Below are 6,000 nucleotides of genomic sequence, written 5' to 3'. Positions count from 1 at the left end.
TCAATGGAGTGGGCTGACTGCTGGGAAAGGTTAGACCTATTCCTATAGAATTTTATACCAACACTAAATGATTCTCTCATTGGGCACAACCTTGACAGAGAAGCATAGGCCAAGCTGAACAGATTGAGACCTGGATATGACTGCTTCAAAACAACACTTTACAAGATGAACATTTTGGACAGCCTCCTGTGTGAATTCAGTGTCCGTTAAATAGCTCAGCACTTGACTGAAAGCTGCAGTCTCTACAAATGCCTAGACAGGGCAGATGGAATCCGCACATTGAGTGATAATACCAGTCAGTGGCTCATAGATTTCAAAGTTGATTTCTGATGCCATACAAAAGAGAAGGAGAGCTAAGAGCAACCTTCTGCAAGTACCATCAGCGTGCTGAGTGTACTTGGCAAAAGCATGTGGATCATTCCCAGTAGTAGCCCCTCGTCTCTGGAACTCTGTCCCCATTGTTGGTCACCAAATCCCGGAGTGCTGCAAGCCCTTTTTACATGGGCAGACATTTAGCAAGCAGGGTTAAGTAGCGATATTTTCTGAGGAACTTATGTGATCTAAGTGTAGGTCTCATTTAGTATTTCATGTGCTTTGATAAGTTATTTTGTTTCTGCTCCCCCTCCCCCTCCCCCTCCCCCTCCCCCTGGGGTAAGCCCTGAGCCTTTTTTGGGGAAGGGCAACCTATTAATCTAATGAATGAATGAATAAATAAAAACCTCTCAATGCTTGGTATGCACCACCTGGAAACAGAAGCTGTAATGGAGTAGATTTGCCAATTAAATAATTATATGAGTGAATTCAAAATAATTTGAACACCAGTAAGAATCTTCCCGAAATTAACTATCATATCATATTTGATATGCTAAATGTAGTAATGAATACTTCCACATATTACAATAAGTAAATAGAGTACCTGAATGAAAACAATAAGAACATCAAAATAAACATATGTGCATACATAACATGTCCCCAATTTATCTGGGTTAGAAAATCCATTCACATCATTCATTGCGTGTACAGTATAATAGCCCTTACTAAATCCATATTACAAATCACTGTTACCCCTTTTAATATTTTCTGCAACTGTTTATTAACCATAGATCTTGCACCTTGCCTGAATATATGTACTGACTTTTACGGGTCAGACCATAGGTTCATCCTGCCCAGTAACATGTCACACAGTGGCAGATACTAGATGCTGAAAGAGAGAGTGAACAGGGTATAACTAGGATTTTTTCCATTGTTTCTCTCTGTAACAGAGAGCCAGAGGGTCTTGTTACTTTAAGAGTAAAGGAGCAGCAGGGAGAGCCCTGGGGGTAGAGGGGGTGCTGCCCATTATGAGCAGCCAGGGAATGAGTACCTGGGGATTTACCTATTGCCAGCCATTATTACAGCAGAGGCCAGAAGCAGTAAGTTTCCCCAGAGGTTAACCTAGCAAGCTAAATCAGGAAACACCTGTAGCAGCTCAGGGAGTCACATGACCAAATGGGGGTGTGGCTTCTAGTCATATAAACCCAGGACTTGAGCCAGGGGAGACAGTTTGGTTTTGGGAGTTGCTGAAGAAAGAGCTGCAGGGTAAGAGTGGTACAAAGGAGCTCCTGGCTAGTACCTGGACTATTCTGGGGAGTAATGCAAGGAGAGTGCTGCTGACTTGTGGGTGGCTAGGACTCAGTGGAGGGGGAGCTGAGTGATGAAGCCAAGGAGCTGGGATTTGGGCTTAGGGCTAGTTGTGGGGTTGTATAGCTTTTTGAATTAATTTCCCACTGGTTGTTTGTGTGGGACTAGAAAGTGATAGTTTGGAGGTCCCATTAATGCCTGAGGGGCATGTGACTGCCTTGAGCCTTACCAGGGGTCAGGCTTAAAATATAGACAGGGGCCTGGGAGCCGAGCATTGCCTGGTTAAGGGTGGAGATAACCCAGGGGAGGGCAGAGCCTGGGGCTAGAGGGTCTGGAGCCTGCGAAGGGCAGGGAGTTGAATAGCTGGCCCATTAGCCTCACACAGGCCCTCATGTTGTATCAAGCTGTGTTTCTAGGAGGCAGGGGGCAAATGGAGTGAGTAAGCACAAGGATGCTATAGTGGCAGTGGTAGCCTTGGAAGCTAAGTCTTACTTTCATTTCTCCCTGTCCACCCCTTTGTGGTCTACAGTGGCCAGCATACTGCTGTGACCTCCTCCTGGGCTCTCGGTGAGCTCCCTATACTTGTGGTGACCTAGCAAGCCAAAGAAGCCAGCAAAATTTGGAATTCACACTCGTTCCACCTTTGAATTGTCCTGATATGTCTACTATTGTCACACCTATGGTAGGCAGCTCATTCTAAATCACTCTTTAGCAGGATACATGCTAATGATTCTCTTGCTCCAAGACTCCTTAAGATCAATGTGTACTAAGCTAACTGTGGGTTGTGTTGGTCTTGATTTTTTTTTTTTTCCCCCCCCTCATTTTTGTAGTTAATGTCACAAAGGGTTAAATGCCTATCAGTATCTCCCTCAGTGTATAGTTTTGAATAGTTTTTTCCAGGTGACACCTTGATTTTAATACTTAGTGCATGAACTGCTTTTCAGCTACTGAATATTCCTCCAAGAACAAAATTCACACCTGTCAGTTCTCTTGGGCAAATTTGGCTCTGATTAGAAGATGCCTCCATGAATGAGATGTTTGTGCTTATTCTACTTACCTTCTAAATACATCAGTGAAGAGATGTGATGCTTGAATAAGCATAGTTAGCATTATTAACCTTTAGGGTGCTAGAAGTTTTCTACTTTTGTACAGGCAGTCCTCCAATTTGTGACAGAATTGGTTCCTGAAAATTGCATCTTAAGTTGAAATGTTGTCAAAACATTGTAACTTTGTTTCCTCTGGGGGGGGGGGGGAGATGTTTATAAATGAGGGACTGGTTCCTGAACCAAGGCCCAATACCCTGTTTTTTACCAAAAAATAACCCAGAATTTTTTACTCAATTAATTACAGATGAGTAATATAGCTACATTAACATATTCATATTGTAAACAGCAATCACATTGACTTGGAAGGACTTCTTTGAGGTAACCTTGCTGGACTTTTTGAAAAGCTCTTAACTGGCTGCTTCTTGGTCTTGGCTGCAGGTTTTTCTGGAGTCTTGGCTGCTTTCTTAAAGAAAGTGTCCAAGGAAGTTTCCCCAGGTGAGATGAGTGACACAGTAACTTTTTTGCTGGCATGGCATCACATCAGATCAAGCATTGTGAAGTCAAAACTGGCATTAAAGTTGAAACGGGGTCAACTTAGAAGCATTGTAAGTTGAGGACTGCCTGTAGTCTGTGAACACGCCATATAGCTATTATGGCTGTTCTGGGGGGACAGATAACCTTTTTCAATACCTTATGAATGGCTTTAGTTTCCTAATATACTATGATTACTTACTGAATTCCTGTGCATTCCTCTCTATAAATAAATACTAGAGGCCTGATGCTTGATGGCACCATTACAGTTCAAGCTGATTCCAAAGCCTTAGTGACAGATAGTAAAGGGGGGCAGAAAAGAAAAGCAGAAACAACATACTACATCTTGCTACTTAAAGGTATACAGTATCTTTGCAGCAAACCAAGCAACTTGCTTCAGCCATGTGGAAGAACAGAAGTTCTGCACTTGAAGTTTGTTGTAAACCAAGTAGTGTGCAAGCAAGGTGACTGGCTTCTCCAGTTCTGTCCCAGACACCTATCTCACCTGGCTTGGAAAAAGTTAGGGACTTGCCATAGTTACCACCTCATAGCCTTGATCCATATGCTTCTTAGGGAGGTGTGTATTCCTTCATTAACTGTTGATCTTTGCAAGTTCCACAATTAATCCCCAAACCTTAAAAGGCATACCCTTCTTTAGCAGGTACAGCAGGAAAAAAATTGAATACAAAGCCTAAGATGTTATGGAGAGATTGACCCATCAGAATGTCATGGATATGACCGTGAATTGTGTCTGACTGGAGGGCCTGATGGCAATGTGGTGGGGCTACTCCTGGTGGGGTAGCTCCTATAAAATACCACCATGTTGCAGCCTCCAGAATAAAGTGGGTATAGGGCACCTCAAAACCCTAACCCCCACTGCCTTGCAGCTATTCCTTAGCTGGAGAATGTGCTTCTGTCAGTATAGTGCCCCTTCGCCTGTCTCTCTGAGGCATTAGGCAGGCAGCAGCAGTTTTTATCTGTTGTTCTTTAGCAGAAGCTACAACCATTGAGGCACTGAACACTTGGATTCTTTCTCCATGGTTTAAAGAGGGGATGGTAGGTCTTGGGCAGCCTCCACTCCTTCATATTCCTGCCTAGGCATCGCACCAAGACTTTTGACACATATGGTTGCAGGACTCTGTACAAGCAGATTAATCAGGCACCTAACTAGACTTCTTTTGCATATGCCACAATCCAAAGGATCCCTGGTTGCCCATCTATCACTTTAAAATGATAAAATACGTGGCCTCCTCCTGCTCTACTTGGCCTTCGTGAGACCACAGCTGGAGTACTGTGTCCAGTTCTGGATGCCACATTTCAGGAAGGGTGTGGAGAAGCTCGAGAGAGTCCAAAGGAGGGTCACGCACATGATTAGGGGCCTAGAGACCAGGTCATACAAGAGCTAAGGGACTTGCGACTGTTTAGCCTGAAGAACAGAAGACTCAGAGGGGACTTGGTGGCAGCCTATAAGTATATCAGTGGAGTACATTTGGGTATGGGGGAGCAACTATTTACTAAGGCCCCCTAGGGGAGGACTAGAAATAATGGGTACAAGTTGACTGAAGATTGCTTCAGACTAGACATAAGAAAAAACTTCTTTACAAGTTGTGTACCAAGGGGTTGGAACAGACTCCCCCTAGAGGCGGTACAATCACCACTCTGGCAATCTTTAAAAAACATCTTGACACCCATTTTGCTGGGGTCATCTGAGTTTTAGTTAAACCACCCCTGCTGCCATTTTTCAGTGCATGGACACTGATACATGAGATGGAGTCTGCTGGAGCATGGTAATTACTATGCCCCACCAGACTCGATTAGTCAAGTCTGTTCTGATGGGCTATAACTATAGTCAGAGCAGCCTTGCTGCTCGTATATAGGTGTCCAAAGATAAAACAGTTCTATTGAGCATTGAACTTGTAGCCCATGTGCTGTTCTCTACCAGCTGGTCTAATCAGATGGCTGGTTGTGATTAGAGAGATTCTAGTTATACTTATTGTGCCATTTCTTTAAGATTAATAGCACTGCATGCAGCAATCCAGGGACAAAGTGGAGCCAGGTGGTGTTGGGACCCAGAAGGCCCAGCCACTTAAACCTGCAACAAGAGAATAGACACTTTTGATCAGCTCTAGTTTTAAGGTGGTGGACCACATTGAATTAAACAGGATTTTTGGCAGATAATTATGAAATTCATAGAAAATTTCTATATATGGACAAGAGGGAAATGTGTTTCCTGACTCCCTAATGACAGTGTTGGCATTAGGGATGACAAGAAATGGATCATCTGAAGAGGATACGTGGCAGGATCTGGCTAGAAAAGGAGGAAGCTTCTAATCTCATCTCCCATTTTGCTGGTCTCGCCACATACAGCCAGAGCCTCCCACCCTGTTGAGAAGACCTGATGAAAAGTGATCTCTGGAACATCTGGCTCAGAACACATTCATCACTTCTAGGCAATTAAGTAAGTTGTTATCTGTCCTCTGCTTGTTTTTCCCAATTCCTGTATGCCTGATTTAGCGTATATTCATTTATCAGAAAACTGTGCTTTCCTTATCTCCAGCAGGATAGCACTTTCTCAGCAAGACCTATTTTAATGCTTTAATAATGATGATGCTCCTGTGAAAATAACGAAAGCAATTTTTCAAGCATCATCTGTCCATGCAGATAAGGAGACTTCTCATGATCAAAGTTGTCCTTATCTACATGAGGAGCTGATGCTTAGAAAATCACTTTCATTAGCTTTGTCTGTGAATTGTTATCTTTAGCATTAAAATGCATCACTGAAAATGAGGGGAGGAGGGAATAG

This window comes from Crocodylus siamensis, chromosome 5 (assembly GCF_052110815.1).
Source record: "Crocodylus siamensis isolate JL-2025a chromosome 5, ASM5211081v1, whole genome shotgun sequence".
Classification (NCBI taxonomy): Eukaryota; Metazoa; Chordata; order Crocodylia; family Crocodylidae; genus Crocodylus; species Crocodylus siamensis.
The sequence above is the reverse complement of the archived record's forward strand: the minus strand, read 5'-3'. Positions refer to the sequence as shown.